This window comes from Lontra canadensis, unplaced genomic scaffold, assembly GCF_010015895.1.
Source record: "Lontra canadensis isolate GAN:19392208 unplaced genomic scaffold, GSC_riverotter_1.0 scaffold63, whole genome shotgun sequence".
Lineage (NCBI taxonomy): Eukaryota > Metazoa > Chordata > Mammalia > Carnivora > Mustelidae > Lontra > Lontra canadensis.
This window is the reverse complement of record NW_022631057.1, coordinates 11,634,543-11,651,285: the sequence shown is the minus strand read 5'-3', so window position 1 is coordinate 11,651,285 and position 16,743 is coordinate 11,634,543.

The following is a 16,743-nucleotide window of genomic DNA, read 5'->3' as shown; positions in this document are numbered from 1 at the left end:
GCGGTATCTGGAAGCCCAGACTGCCCCAAATCAGACTAGAGCGCCAAGTGACCTGGCAAGAAAGACCAATTCCGGGTGACAGGCCGCTCCAGGGGACAGCCTCGCTCGCAGGCAGGTATGTGGCAGTGCCTGGCAGAGCCGGGGCGGGGGGGTGGGGTGGGGAAGGAACTGTGAACTGTCTGGACCCCCAGGCCTCCTGTGTGCCCCAGGGAGCTGGCCCACGGTCCCCCTGGGGTGTTAATACCGCTCAGCATTTCTTTCCCAGGATCCCAACTGTTGGTGAGCTCACGACTTCGCTCTTAGTTAAACAGCTGGTGACTGAAGCTGATCCAATATTTACTCCTGGAGAGAGGGCAAAGGGGCAGGCGTCTCCCCAGGCAGCCTGAGGCCGCAGTTGGCTGGGTTCTGGGGGAGGGGAAGGGAGGGTAAGGGAGAAGTTGCTGCGTGTTCCCAGGTACCAGGGTGTTTCTCAGACCTTAGGAGTCCCCCAGCCCAACCATCTACCTCTTCTTCCTGCTGTGGGCTGGGAGGGACTCAGGGAGACTTGGTCCTAAAGTCAACAAAAGTCAAGTACATGAGGGGCCTAAACAGGGAGTTGCCAGATCTCCAGGCCTCTGCCTGAGAACTAGAAGGCACTTAGGTCCTGACCCAGTACCGAGTTGGAGGCCTCCAGGGCAGGAGGCCTTCCTGTAGGAAGGGGACTGCTCACTTTTCCCTGGAAGGGGATGTGGGTAAGGAAAGGAGGTGCACTGGGCTGAGACCCCACTGAGGAAGGAAAATAGGCAGACACAGGCATCAGGACCAGCAGCTGCCACCCCCAAGAGGAGTCGGACCCACCGTGACCCTGTAAGAATCTTGAAACTTGGTCATTTACCTACATTTACGTTTTGATTGTTCCTGGCACAATTAGCAATAAATCAGTGCACCCTGCCACCAGGTTATTTAGGGGAAAAGCAGTTGAGGAGATCTCCCTGGCCAGCCAGGCCCAGAGGAGAAGCCCTAGGGATGGAGGGAATTGCCACCTCCTCTTGGAAAGATAGGGAACAGGTGGAGAGTGGGGCTTTCAGAAGAGAGGAAAGCTGGGCAGGAGGACAGCCAATGTGTTTACTTTCCTGGGGGCCTGTTGTGTGTCAGGCACATAATCTAAATCACAGTTAATCCTCATGATAACATGAACTCGATATTGGTTTCCCATTTTACAGATGAGGAGACTGAGGCCGAAAGCGGCTAAGTGGCTTTCGTAGTCACGCAGCGCAGTGCAGAGCTGACTACAGATCCAGGTCCATCTGAGTCTGGGGCCCGTGTACAGTCCACAGGGCCCTGATGCTCCAGTTCGGCTCCGGACCCCCTGCAAGCGCCAGCATCCCGGCCCAGGCCGGCCACACTGTGCAGGGAGTCTCTGCCCCACCTCAGAGTGCCCGCGCTTGAATTCCAGGATCCTGGCAGCCCCTGAACGCTGCAGACCAGGGCCAGCACCGCTCGAGAAAAGACACAGGCTCTGGCCTCGGAAGAATTTATGTACCGTTAGCACTCACCAGCACGTGCGACCTTAGCCAAGTGCTTTAAGTTCTCTAAATTGTCTCATCCATAAAGAGAACCTAATCGTGCCTACTTTATAGGGTCGTTGGAGGACCACAGGAGAGGATGTAAATCAAGTGTCTAGCACATAGTAGGTCCTTAATACATGAAAGTTTTGGGCATGGTTGGTTAGCTTCACAGACCAGCGATCATGCAGTGCCCTGGGGGGTCCCACACTCAGAAGGCCCCACACCTGGTTGAATGCTTTATTGTTGCCTTTTTTTTTTTTTTTTAAGATTTTATTTGACAAGAGCAAAGAGTACAAGCAGGGGGAGCAGCAGGCAGAGGGAGAGAGGGAGAAGCAGGTTCCCCACTGATCAGAGAGTCAGACACAAGGCTTGATTCCAGGCCCCCGAGATCATGACCTGAGCCAAAAGTAGACGCTTAACCAACCGAGCCACAGATGCCTTATGTTGTTGCCGTCTTGAAATTCTTCATGCCTTTTGAACAAGGGGCCCTGCGTTTTCGTTTTGTTAGGATCCAGCAAATTATCAAACCAATCCTGCTTTTTTGTTTGGGTTCAGTTCCCTGAATCCAGAAGGGACTGACTGTGCCCCAAACCCAAGCAGGCCACTGCTTGTCCTTTCCTGATTCTCTGTGCCCTCGAAGTCTCTCAGCCTCTCCTCCCCGCATCTTGCTGTGCGGCTCCCAAGAAATCAGAGAGCCAGCCAGAGCCGCTCTCTCCATCCACTTCTGGCACCTCCGTGGTATCGGGAGAAGGTCACATTCTTTTCTTTTTTTTTTTTTTAAGATTTTTATTTATTTATTTGACAGAGATCACAAGCAGGCAGAGAGGCAGGCAGAGAGAAGAAGGGAAGCAGGCTCCCTGCTGAGCAGAGAGTCCAATGCGGGGCTCGATCCCAGGACCCTGAAACCATGACCTGAGCGGAAGGCAGAGGCTTTAACCCACTGAGCCACCCAGGCGCCCCAGAAGGTCACAATCTTGCTTGCTCTGACGAGAGGGCCTTTTGGGGAAAAACCTCGAGGCCTGGCGTCTGGTGGGCAAGGGAGGTCCCCCCTCCATGCTACCAGCCCCCTGAGGTATTAAAAACCCTACCCCCCACACCCCCACCCCATTGGGAGCCTCCATCTCCCCCAACTCACTTCCTCCCTGGGGCTCCGGAGGGTCGCGGCCCCCTCGGCACCCACCCGGGTGAGGGCTGCAGCCTGGGGCCTAGACAGAGCTGTGAGCAATGTCGGGAAATGACGGCCCAGGCAGGCACCGGAGACACTGATGTCCCAGGACCGGAGCCCCCGCTCCCTCCCCCTGATGCTGACTGCTCTCAGGCGTCTGACCTCTACAGCGTCTGCCCGCCCCGTAGCTGTTTTTAGACTCCTGTTCCCAGGGGCCCAGCGTTGGCTAAATTAGCAGTCTGGGCCCACCTACTGACCCCTGGGAAGCATTGCTGCAGGGGAGAGGGAAACTGATAGGCTGCGAGGCTGTCTTTCTCCTCTTATTCACTCTCGAAAAAGACTTATCCCATCTGTAGACCTAGGAGCCTTTTGCAAGGATGCCGGGTGGGGGACGATGAGGGAGAAGCCAGTGGAAGAGGAAGCTGGGATGGAGTGGCGGGACTGGGGGAGAGGAAGTATAAGCCCACCCAAAGTCCATGAGATACCAGAGCCCGGAGGGACCTTTGAGGAACATATCAGAGAGGGAAGGTATGTCAACTAAAGTCACAGAGCCAGGATTGGAACTGGGGTCACCTCATGCCTAGCCCAGGGTTCTTTGACTTCATGATCAGAGACAAATTGGGGTAGCTGAGGAAGTGAGGGGTGGAGAGACTGTCTTCTCCCCTCACGCCCATCCTTCTACACACACACACACACACACACACACACACCCCACGGTTCTGTTCTATTCTATCTCTAATTCCTCCTGGAGACTGGTGGGGACCCAGATCAGGTAAAAGGGATCAGGGTCGGGGGGATGTGCCCTCTGACCCTTCTGTGGGCATGGCCCCTGAGATCTGTGACCCCTGAGCTGGTCAGCCATGCTCCACTTCTGCCTGGACCCTTCTCCCAGTGGCTGATCTGACATGGCTGCTATCACTCTGGGTCCCCAGGCTGAGACTATGGGGAGTCCTCATGGGAAGTAAGGGACAGGGTGGGGTTCTCATTCAGTGTGGGATCTTAAAGTTACTGACATTAATTGCTCATGTTTAAGCATTTTCTATGTGCCAAGCACAGTCCTAAGAGCTTTTCATGTATCAGTCCATCCAATGCTTACATAGCCCTATGGGTAGAGATACTATCATTGTTCCTATTGTATAGTTGAAACCGAAGCAGAGAAGTTAAGTAACTTGCCCAAGGTCACACAGCTCGTAAACACTAGAGCTGGGATTTGAACTTAGGTAGCTTGGGAGCAGATCATCATTTGGAGAAGGTCCCCAGCCCCAGTCACTGAGCCGCCCAGGGCTTTGTGACCATTTGTATGCTGCTGACTCTCAAAGGCCCCCAGCCTTCTCCAAATGAGGGCTGCCCTTTGGGCTCCCAGGTCAGTGCTGCAGGCCAGATAAAACCTGCTTCATCCCATCCAGTGAGTTTTTAGTTGGAAAAAGCTAGCTATACTTTCTACCTAACATATACATACACCTTCTTTTTTTTTTTTAAATAAAGATTTTTATTTATTTATTTGACGGGCAGAGATCACAAGTAGGCAGAGAGGCAGGTAGAGAGAGAGAGGTGGAAGCAGGCTCCCTGATGAGCAGGGAGCCCAATGTGGGGCTCCATCCCAGGACCCTGAGATCATGACCTGAGCCGAAAGCAGAGGGTATTAACCACTGAGCAACCCAGGCGCCCCTATACAACACTTTCTGATTCAGCTCCCCTCCCCTCCCATACCTGGCTCAGCCCCACACCCGACCCTCCCAACCTGCCCAACCGGTAGGCAAATCTATAGTCTGGGGGGCCTACTTCTCTCTCCTCAGCCCCTTTCCTGCCCCTCTGAAGGCTCCTTAATGGCCTATGCTGCCACCTCCTGGCCACAAGGTGTTAAGACTTGCCCTTTGGGTGTTTTTCAGGATTCTTTTCTTTTCCTCTACTTCCCTCCAGAGATGTCATCCTCTCCCAGGGCTTTGTGACCATTTGTATGCTGCTGACTCTCAAATATATATATATATATATATAAAATTATTCCAGGTTTTGTTTTCCAATCTTTATTGAGATGTAATTGACATATAACATTATAAATTCACAGTGTACACATGACGATGTGAGAGAGATATATATATATATATATAAATGATGACCGCAATAAGGTCAGCTAACACATCCCATGGCCTCACATAGTTAAGTTTTGAATGGGGGGAGTGAGAACATTTACGATCTATTCTCAGCCCAAATCTTCATCTCTTCTGAGATCCAGCTTTGTGTGTCCCGGTGCAAATGGCTCTAACACCCCAGCACCCCATAATTCCCCCAACTTCAGAGCCGAGACAAGATGCCCATTGTCTTGGCTCGTAACTCAGTTCTCATGTCTCCGCACCACACTGCTTCTCCAATGACAGAGCACGAGACGCGGACACAGTTAGGGCCCTGGAGAAGGACAACATCAGGATCCCATGCCTACTGGTGCCAGAATCAGGATTTAGACCCCTGTCACGGGGGCAGCAACACCGGCATGCTTTCTGGAGCATACCGCGTCGCCGCTGGCGGTTTGGAGAAGGAAAATGCCTTCTCAAATGCACAGGTAAGGGAGTCTCCTGTAAGCTGGAGGACTGGCGAACCCTCAGAGCTTTTACATGTTTAAATGGTTGAACACACATTCAAAAGAAGAACATTGTACAACACCCCAAATCACATGAAATTCAAATGTCAGTGGCTGTCGGTAAAGTTTTATTGAAACACAGCCGTGCTCGTTCACTCATACATTCTCTAGGACTGCCTCCTTCTACAGGGGAGGCTTGAATTCTAACACAGACCATAGGACCACAAAGATTCAAATGGTTATTATTTGGCCCTTTGTAGAAAAGTTTGTGGATCCTGACCTTAGAGAAAAAGGGCCCTGAGCCACACAATTGGCCCCCATGTTGGAGGGGAAGCAGCCTGGCCGCTGGGTAGGGAGTGTGGGGTGGGGTGGGGGATAGGGTGGGGGGTAAAGGGTGGGCTTTGTGGGGCCAAGGAGCAGAAGGAGGAGGTGGGCTCTTGGGAAACCTTTGCTGGAGGCAGTTGCCCTGATTCCCCGGTGATGAACCTGCATCTTCCCAGCTCTTAGGTAGCTATCTAAGGGAATCCTGAAGGGACCTGGACCCCTCCATGCAGCCTCTGGACTGGAAATCCCAGCTCTACCTGTATGAACTCTAGGACTTACACAATCCCATAACCTCTAAACCCTAGGATTTTGTAAGAAGGGGATGATAACACAGAACTTGGAGGACTGTGGAGAATTCTATAAGGTGCCAAATCTCATAGCACAGTTCCGGTGTGCATGGCGGCATCCCCCCAAGTCCGGAGACCTTGCTGCTCTTCTGGTAGGCGGCTCTGCCTGCCTTCCGGCTACCGAAGTGGGTGCACCTCCCAGTGGTGCCCACTAGAGGGCGGGAGGGCCCTGCTGGCGCCAGGAGGGTGTCAGATGGAGTCTGTCTGCAGCTTCCCTGCGTGGGGAGAGGTGCCATCCCCGCTGTTTACGAGCCTGGCCTTTGATCAGCTCCTGCTCCCCCCACACCCCGCTGAGGGCCAGACTGGCGCAGGGCTTCTTAATGGGGGCGGGTCAGGCTTCCTTCTTGCTCTTTCTCGGGCAGGTTGGGCTGAGACCAGACGGTGGGGTAAACACGCCTTCTCCCACCTCATGTCATCCTCCGGTGCCCCTGCATGCAGGCAGAGCAGGTGGGATAATGTCATCCCAGGGAGGGAGCTGAAGCTCAGGGAGTGGCGTGACTTGACCAAGATCTCCCTGCTTGTTTGTGGGGTGGCTGGGATGGTAGCTCACAGCATGTCTTTGGACGCCAGGCGTGGCTCTCTCCTGGGCAATGGCCACACTCTTCCGGAGGCTCCACCCACTGCAACTTTTCTCAGTGTCCCACTCCTGCTGGTCAGACCCCAGACCACTCCTCTGGGAGGGTTGGGAACCTTTCAGGGGCTTCTACAGACGTGAGCTCATTTCAAGCGAGAACAGGTTCTCCCAGGGGATTTGAAGCAGCACATATTCTGTGCGGAGGCTGTGGATACAGCTGGGAAGACGAGGGCAGGCTGGCTCAGCAGCGGACTGCGACAGAGAGGTTGCTGGGCTCAAAGGGTCGGGGAAGGCTGTCAGGAGGATGGCCTTCCAGAAACTGCTGGAAGCAGAGTGAGGAGGCAGAAAGGCTCAAGGTCTTTCAGGGTCTGGAGCGAACCAGACGGGGGCCTGGAACAGACCGCAGAGGGGAGGGCAAAATGGGAGCCCATGAAGTTAGAGGAGGCTGCTTGGTGAAGAGCCTTGAATGCCAGGCTAAGGGAGGAGGATTTGGTCATGTGGGCAATGGGGAGAACAGAGAAGGCTTTGGAGAAGCAATGGTGTTTCAGGAAGGCTGAGACGAGAGTGATGAGGAGAGGGGGCACATTGGGAAGGAGGCAGAGGAGGGTGTTTCTATGGTACAGGCTTAAGGTGACTGTGGACACAGTGGAGAAGGCACGGGTTCCAGACAGACTGTCAGGGTGTCGAGGATGATGGGATGTGGGAGGGCAAAGGAGAAGGACCAGCCTCAGTTAGGATGAACAGGAGAGGTAAGCGGTGTGTATGAGTGACGGGTCAGTGGGAGGGAAAAGATGATTAATTCTTTTTATATGAGGATGAATTTGAGGACATCACGTAGAAATGCTCTGTGAGGGGTGCCTGGGTGGCTCAGTGGGTTAAGCCTCTGCCTTCAGCTCAGGTCATGATCTCGAGGTCCTGGAATCGAGCCCCGCATCGGGCTCTCTGCTCAGCGGGGAGCCTCCTTCCCCCTCTCTCTGCCTGCCTCTCTGCCTACTTGTGATCTCTGTCAAATAAATAAATTCTCTAAAAAAGAAGAAGAAGAAATGCTCTGTGAATACTTCAGGATACCATAGCCTCCCCCCCCTTCTTCTGAGTCTCGTCAGTAGGTCACAGCACCCTCACGCTGGGTCACAGTGCCTGTGTCATTCCTGGCACCTTGGCTCATCACATAGGCTTTTTATCATCTCACAGCATCATAAGAAAGATGAGTACAGTACAGTGAGAGATTTTGAGAGAAAGACCCCATCTGTATAACTTTTATTACAGTCTATTGTTATCATTGTTCTATTTTGTTATTATTGTTGTTAGTCTCTTACTGTGCCTAATTTATAAGTTAAACTTGATTGGAGGTGTGTTCATACGGAGAAAAACATGGCATACATTGGGCTCCGTCCTCTCTGTGGTTTCAGGCACCCAGTGAGGCTCTGGGAGTATATCCTGCATGGATATTGGAAGAGAGGGCTCGAGACATAGACAGGAGGGAATCGGCCACATGGACATGACCTCTGGAGCTGGGACAGGGAGTATTGTTGCCAGTGTGGGGGAAGGCTGAGGCCAGCAGGGAGAGAGGAGAGAAGGGGCCGGCCCGGGGCCCGGGTGTGTGTATGGTTCTCCCCACCGGTCAGCCCCCTTCCTCATTCCAGCAGCTACTGAGTGGGGCACATGGAGCCCCTCTAGCAACCACGATTGGTCCAGGGGGAACATTTGTCCCAAGTCAGGCCAATCAGAGAATGACAGCACTTTTGATGGACAGTGGGACAAAGAAGCTCTTTCCATTGGTACATGAACAAAGAGCCATGTCAGACCAAGAGAACTTGACCCCCATCGGGGACCCCCAGAGGAGCCAGCCTTAGGCTGAGGAAGACAGCGGGAGAGGGAACGAAGCTTGGCCCTCGGTGATGTCCTGAGGTTGTCCCATCAATCCTTGCCTGAGCCGTTGGTGAATGAACCAATGTCCTTGTGGTTTAAACCAGTAAGGTAGAGTTTTGTTTCCTGCTAAGGGAAGATCCCTAATTCACACAGAAGAAGGAGAACCTAAAGAATGCCACGTTTTGGTAATCAAGGGAGAAGATTTCAAAATGGAAGGAAAATAGGTGGTATCAAAAGCTGAGGGTGTCAGGTCAGAGATGTTTTTCCATCCAAAAATTGTGTGACAGAAGAGGAAACAGTGGGTCAGAGAGGTTCCTGTAGTCAGACTCACACCCAGGACTCAGGACACACACTCAAGTTCATTACCTCAAGAGGCAAAGGGGAGCTGAGTCTTGGAGAGCTATTCCTGGGGGTTTTCCTCATGCACAGCTTTGATAGAGCACCTACCCCAAACCCCCACTCAACTCCTTTCTGGAGAGTTCTGAAGGCTTAGTGGCCATCTCCCTGCCCTTTTGCCAAGCCTCCACTCAGCCAACTTGTACCTCAGGCAAGAAAACTGCTCATACTTTCAGAACTCTTTAGACAAACAGGGACCACATTGCTTCTCACTCAACCACCCCAACCCTGGGACAGTTCTTCCTACAGTCTAACTGATTCCTTTCAGTTGAGAGTGACCAGTGCGCCCTCCCACTGACAGGCGCTTGCTGGTGGGCGGGTGGGGCATGGCGGGTGAGGGGAGGGGAGAAAGGAGACTGGGAGGCAGACCAGTGGGAGAGGCTGCACCCGTGGGCGGGCGGGCTCCCTGCCCCAGACAGGAGGCCTCTGGGCTGGGCTGGGCTGGGCTCTTCCTGAGCGGATTACCCTTGTGGTCTGAGCGGCTGAAGCTGCCCAGAATGCTATTTATATATTATTATGCTGAGTTCTCTGCCAAGTGCCATACCTCCCTCTAGAACAGCACTGTGTGGCCCTCTGGGCTCCCCCTCTCCTAATGGAGGGAGAGGCTCCCCCCAATAGGAGGTGAGGGCAGTAGGGCCCAGAGTTCATGTCATGCATGGTACGGAGGAGACCCATGCAAGCGACCGTGCTGTCCAAGGTCACGTGTCGAGGCGGCAGAAGGGCTAGGATAGCATCGAGGCCTCCCGGTCCCCAGTGACCGGTGCCCGCTGTGCACCTCGGGTCCCCTCCCTTCCAAGCATGGCCTGCCAGACTCAGCTCTTCCCCATCTCCCGCCATAGACCAGAGGTCTCGCCTCCAGGAGCCCTGTGCCCGCTCCCCGGGGCACACGGACGCGGGGTCTTCCTCAGTCTGGCGCCAGTTCGGTTATCGGGGGTGCGGTCACGGGCCACGGCCGTGTCACATAAAGTGTCCCGTAAAGGGAGATAACGTTCTGCAGCTGCCAGGGGAAACCAAAGTGGAAAAGTCCCATCCCACCGTCAGGGGGCAGGCAGGAAGTGGGGGAAGGTCGCAGTGCCCCCTCCAAAGGAGGCAGGGAGGGGCCCTGGGAACCGCAGAGCCCTGGAAGGGGCTTTCCAACAAGCTGGTGGCTCTGGGGCGCTGTGGAAGACTGGGCAGGGGACAGTGGTTGGCTGGGGGAGAGGGCGGGATGGTGGTGGGAGGAAGTGGGGCCTGGGAGGAAGCAGTGGGGCTGTGGGACATCACCACCTGGGTGTCCCCTAAAGGCATTTCAGGGGTGGCATGTCCCCGCCTAAGCTCTGGCGCTCCCCACCTTTCTCCTGAGTTCTGTTTCCCAGCTGGAGGAGCACAAGCTCTCAGCACCAGCCAGAAATCAGGAGGTCCTCCCTCCCAGCCCCCGCATCCTCTTTCTGATTCTTCATGTCCTGCCATGCACCTCATTGTGCCAAGTTCACCTTAGCCTATCTCAAACCCAGCACCCATCTCCCACCAGCCTGTTTCCCTCTCCTCACCTGGGTTGCAGGAACAGCTTCCTCCTACCAGCTCTCTCTGACTCACCCCCAAATCCATCCTCCACGTGGCCTCCAGGCTACTCTCTAAGGGGCCGTGCTGAGCAGCCCTCTGTCCCATTAAGTCTGCAGGATCTCCACATCCCCTGTGGAATCATCTTGGGCTCCTCAGCATGACCACAAAGAGCCAAGGGTTTGACCTGCCGGCCAAGGCTGTGCCGTGTGCGATCAGAGGCACAGAGGCTGGAGCCTGACTTCCTGGGTTCGAATCCTGCTGGCTGCTGCCTAGCTGTGTGACCAACGGCAAGTTACTGAACCTCTCTGTGCCACCGTCTCCCAAATGAGAATTTTAAGACTACTGGCCTCAGACTTGCGAGAATTAAATGAGTTTTTCTGGTGACTGGGATGGTTACCACCTCCTCCTCCAGCTTCCTCTCCTGCCACCTTCCCTCCTCATGGATTTGCTTCAGCTGCTTGGCTTTTCTTATAATCCTCCCTCTCCTCCCCTGCCACACGCACACCCCCTGCAAATTGTGTTATTTCTCATCTCCGTGTCGGGGCCCCTCCGGGAGGTGACTTCCTCTTACCCTCCTCGGGGCACCCTACGCAATGCTTGTGGCTTAGCCCATTGGCTTGTGACGGCCTGTCCATCTCTCCTGCTAGACTGGGAGTCCCTTGAGGTCATGCCTGTGTCCCTGGTGCCAAGAACTGTGCATGTACACAGTGTGCCCTTAATAAGTATGTACTGCGCGAGTGAACAAATGAATGAAGTGATTTCCCTGAGAGTCAGGGACATGGGTCCTCACTGCAGTGAAGGGGCCGGTGTAGAGGATTTTGCTGGTGTCGATATCTGTGTCCCTCTCCAGTCACACGTCCGTTCCACTACGATGGGCATCAAGAACACAGCGATGAGCCAAGCCAGAGGAAGGGACTGCAACCTTTTGGGGTCTACAGACATGCTGCCGGAGGGACCAACAGAGGGAAAAGGCGAAGACGAAGGAAAACGGGACCTGGGATGGCAAGAAGTCTGCTGTCCTCTGATTCTTGTGATGCTGGGGACCTGTCCTAGTGTGACCCAAAGAAGTTCCCTGGGCTGGAGTCAGACCAACACTAGGGTGCGGCAGCTCTGCCCTGCCTCCGCTCTGAACCCCTTCAAATGGGGGATGATATTACCTACTCCACCTTCCTGGAGGGATCGTAAGGCTCAAATTCATTCACTCACCCCATCACCCGCCCACCCGTTCATTCAGTGACTTTACTGCGTGTCTTCCGCAGGAGGCAAGCGTGGCTGGGAGCCGGGGGCATGACCTGGAGTAAGACACGCGTAGCCCCGGCTCCCAGGGAACTTGGAGAATTACAAGACAAGCAGACAAACCGTGAAACGGTGAAGTTCAAGTGTGGTGAATTATGACCGTGAAAGTGCAGAGTATCCTGGGAGTGAAGGAAATCCTTGCCAGGGTCCCAGGACTGCCCCCTGCTCATGCAGGGGTACCAGCTGCCAACGACGTGGTGTCTCGTGGTCCCTCGTGGTCACGGATTCCTGGCACCTTGACCCTGCCCCCCTATACCAAGGACCACATTGCTGCCCTTCAGTTCATGAAAAGGCTTTGACCATTAAGGGCTTAATATTGGGAGCCCCAAAGGCCCCTTTATTTATTTATTTATTTAAGTAATCTCTCCACCCAACGTGGGGCTTGAACTTGGGACCCTGAGGTCAAGAGTTGCATGTTTCTCCTCTGCCTGAGCCAGCCAGGTACCTCCCACCCTTGTGTTTAAAGCCAAGTTTAAGGTTTTTCTCAGTACCCAGTAGTCCCTCCCTCCTCCTCCAGGCCACTGAGATGGCCCCTGTGTGTCTCTCTCCTGTACTCCTCTGGAAGCAAACTAACATTGTTTAAAAGTTCCACTCTAGGGGCGCCTGGGTGGCTCAGTATGTTAAACACCCAACTCTTGATTTTAGTTCAGGTCATGATCTCAGGGTTGGATGATCGAGCCCCGCATCGGGCTCCGTGCTGGGCGTGGAACCTGCTTAAGATTCTCTCTCTCCTTCCTCTGCCCCTCCTCCTCTAAAACATAAATACGTAAATAAAAGTTCCACTCTGGAGGTGGATGGTGTGGGTTTGAATCCATTCTCACCCCCTGTACTAGCTGGGTGACCCGGGACAAGTCACCTAACCTCTCTGAGCTTCAGCTTCTGTCCTTGTGATAGCCATGCTACGGCGTCGTTGTGAGACTTCATGACTTAACAGAGGTGTGTTTAAACAGTAATTGCACAAAAACAAACTGTGCTTGCACCCGGTAAGCTCTCATGCCATGTTTTACGAGCTCTAGTCTTGCTCTTACCACATGTCACGTGTTACCTGTCTGCTTCTCCCCAGGTCCTTGAGGGCAGGGACCCTCTGACTTCCTTACTCATCTTGGTCTCCTCTGGACCTGGCAGAGTGCCTGGCCTAGAGCAGACGGGCCAAGGACATTTGTTGGGGGCCGACTGACTAAATGGTCAGTAGGAGCGCTAGGATGGGCTGGGGTGGAGAGCCAGTGCTGCCCGGACAGGAGCAGGGCTCTCTGGGGTAGGGTCCAAAGGAAGATGGCAGGGTCACGGGAGGCAACGTCAGGGCACGCCAGGTCCCGGCGCCATGCTTCTTCTTTTCCTGCTCTCAGCTCCCAAGGGCGCTGTGGCCATCTGCTGGGGCGGGAAGGGCAGGTGCCCAGGGAGGCAGAATCTGGAGCCAGCCAAGAGGATTTAGTCTTCTGCCCCTGAGCTCCTGGACTGGGGACAGCTAGAGGGAGAGTCCACATGGCCCTGCAGAATGTGATGGGGCGGCTGGGCAGACACTCCTGGAACTGCCTGGAACTGCTGGGGGTGTGAAGAAGGAGGGGGTGGTCGCGGTGGCTGCCAAGGTGGCAAGAGGAGGACGGCTGTCCCGTGTTGCACAGGACATGGAAGGTCAGAGTCAGCAGACTCCCAGCCCCATGCCCTTACCACACTGGGAGCAAGTGGGCCCTGCCCAGCGCCGCCCAGCGCTCACACTCTGGTCACCCGTGGGCTTCCCACGCATCGCACAGACTCGAAGGAGACTCCGTGCGGCAGCTTGGAGTTAATCTAGGGAGCTTGGCAGAGCCCTGGGCGGCTGGGATGGGGGACTCTGAAGTCTCCGTTGAGTGGGATGATGAGTCACAGAGAATTGGATGCACATTCTAATGGGGATTATGCTCTAAGGTGATTAAGAACTGACTGGTCTTATTGGTAACAGTTGAGAAAAGTTCTGAATTATTGGATTATGCACGTGAAGGGGTTGCCCTACTCTCTCAGCCTGCTCAGAGTTGGGTTCCTTTCTCTCCTCTCAGCCCTCCTCGCCTGCGCCGGGGACCCGCCCAGCAGTGAGCCGCGGAGAACGAGAACGTTGGCCAAGCCCTCGCAGGTAGGAACATCCCGCTGAAGGGACAGCGTCCGCTTCATGGGCCCGGAGGAGACACAAAGGGGGCAGGGAGGACCTCCCTGGATCTTGGGTCTCCGGAGGTGGTCCCTGCCGCTCAGAGCCTTCCCCCCCACAGCACCCAGCGATTCTGTTGTTAGATTCCCCGGGCTCCTACACTGACCCTTGCCTCACCCCCCCAACGCACACACACAAACATACACACACCAGGCAAACCATACACACAAACATGCTCACACATGCACGCTTCCACACTCACACATGGGCACACCCTCACACAGAGATACACTTGTATTTGCACACACACACGCGTGTGCACACACACATACACACACACACTTTCCCACTCTCCCCATCTCAGGGACACACATACACATACCATTCTGCCCCCTTCTCCCACTGAGATAATACCAAACAGAAGTGCCTGTGAGATTGGGGATTTGTTCCCAGTAGCACACGGGGATGATTTGTCATCAAGCCTTTGCCTGCAGCTCTTTCCCATTCATTCAGTTACTCACGTGTATTTCTTTCTTTCTTTTTTTTTTTTAAAGATTTTATTTATTTATTTGACAGACAGAGATTGCAAGTAGGCAGAGAGGCAGGCAGAGAGAGAGGAGGAAGCAGGCTCCCTGCTGAGCAGAGAGCCCGATGTGGGGCTCGATCCCAGAACCCTGAGATCATGACCTGAGCCGAAGGCAGAGGCTTTAACCCACTGAGCCACCCAGGCTCCCCCTCATGTGTATTTCTATGTCGATCGAACACCAGCTACGTGCCAGGCCCAATCCTAGGTTCTGGTGACCTTCCTTTGGGTTCCTTTAGGAGCGGGCCTTGAGGAAAGGGCTCTAAAGAAACTAAAAGGCTTTACTGAGATAACATTTATTTACTGTACAATTCATCCCTTCGCAGTGTATACTTTGGGGATTTTTAGTATAGTTACAGAGTTGTATAACCATCAGCACTCTCAATTTTAGAACATTTTCATCACCCCCTAAAGAGATCCCGCAGCCCTTAGCAGTCTTTTCCTGCTATCCTCGCTCCCTTCCCCCCAGCAGCTGTGACCGGGCTTTGTCTAGAGATACACCTGTTCTGGACACTTGGTATGGATGGAATCATACACCACGCGGACTTTCATGACCGGCTTCCTTCGCTGAGCACAGCCACCCACACTGCAGCCGCGGCCAGCACTTCCCTTCGTGTTTCTGGCTGAATACTATTCCCCTTATTGATCTGCACATTTTGCTTCTCCATGCATCAGCGAATGGTCACTGAGGTTGTTTCATGCTCTGACTATTCTAGATTATGCTTCTATGAACATGTGTGCACATATGTTTTCAGTTCTTCTGGGGTCCATGCCCAGGAATGGGATTCCTGTGTCATATGGTAACTCCATGTTTGACACTTTGAGAAACTGCCAAACTGTTTTCTAAAGCAGCTGGACCATCTTACATCCCCACTAGCAAGGCATGAGTGATCCAATTCAAGATAAGAGTTTAACTGTACGATTCTATTTGGGAAGTGATCCCAGGAAACACCAGTAGGAGCATAGGGGAGGGAGAAAGAGAAGGGAAGGCAGCCAATAAAGGATTATTATCAAGAAAATTACCACTGAGAATAATTGAAGCTTAAAGGCCCTGCCTAACTCTGGGAGTCCATAAAGAACTTGGACTTCAGAGCCATCCTACCAGAGGAGAAGGGAGCAAGGGGATGTATAAACCGATTCCCAGCAGCCTTGTTTGAGTGTTTCTGTGTATGTCTGCATCTGTGTGTTAATTTCCTGTTAATTCCCTTTTGCTTGATGCAGATGCAAGCAATGCGGGCACAGCGGGAACAAGCCATCATGCAAAGAAATGCAGATGCTCGCAGCTGGAGTCAAATCTGCTGTGCAGGACTGGGTCAGGGCAAAGGAGGTGAGCTGGGACACCAGCAGCACCTGTTACCTTGGGGGAAACCTAGATTCCTGCCCTCATGGAGCTTATAGTCTAGTGAGAGAGATAGAAAGGAAGATCTGCAGTACCTAGCCAGATGACACCTGGGTAAGGAGGTGGCAGGGCATCAGGGGGGCTGTGGTAGCTCAGGGGGTCCTCTCTTGGAGGAGAAGACATTTCAGCTGACACCTGAAGGAAGTGTGAGACAGGCCATCTGAAAGCTGGTTGAACGTGGAATGGGAAATAACCCTGGAAAGAGCAAGTGCTAAGACCCAGAATGGGAAGAGCCTTGACAGTAAGCCAGGGGAACTGCAAGAAGTCCAGGGTAGCTTTGGAAGAGAGGATGAGGCAGAGTAGGACAGAACAGAAATAAAGGCAGAAGTTGTGAACACCTTGTTGCTGGGCATCTGGACCCAGCCCCGAGACATCCATTCATTCCACTTACTAGTTTGGGCACTAGTCTGGGTGCTGGACGTGCTCCAGTGAATACGTGTGACAGAGCCCTGCCCTCACAGAGCATCCATTCTGATAGGGGGATGAGTAAACAGCATAAGTATGTACTAGAGGCTATTAATATGTGACTCGTATTAGAAAATGACTGATGCTTCAGACTAGAGAAAAATGAAGTAGACACAGGGAGTCCAAGAGTACAAGGAAGTGCTTAGAAATTCCAAGTAGAAGGGTGAGGATGGCTTCTAGAAGGAGCTGACAACACTCAGCACCTCTGAGCCTGGTGGGCTCCTGAAGATCCCTCCATACCCCCAGGGCATGTATCCAGGGACATTCCCCCCCACCAATGCAGCCCGGGAGGGAGGGCACGACTGGATGTCCAGGAGAGAGAAAGAAGAGCAGGGACCACAGAGAGGAGGGCTGGGGTGTGTGCATCAGTTGGTCCAAGCCCATAACCTGGGAAAAAGAGGAGGAGCCAGGGTGGGGGCAGGGGAGGGAGGGGGGCTGGGTCTGCCAAGCAACAGGGGAATATTGATGAGTTTTCTGGCAAGAAGTGACGGAGCCGGTAGGGATGGGGTAATGAAGACGGATGATCCCAGGCCAGCTCTGCT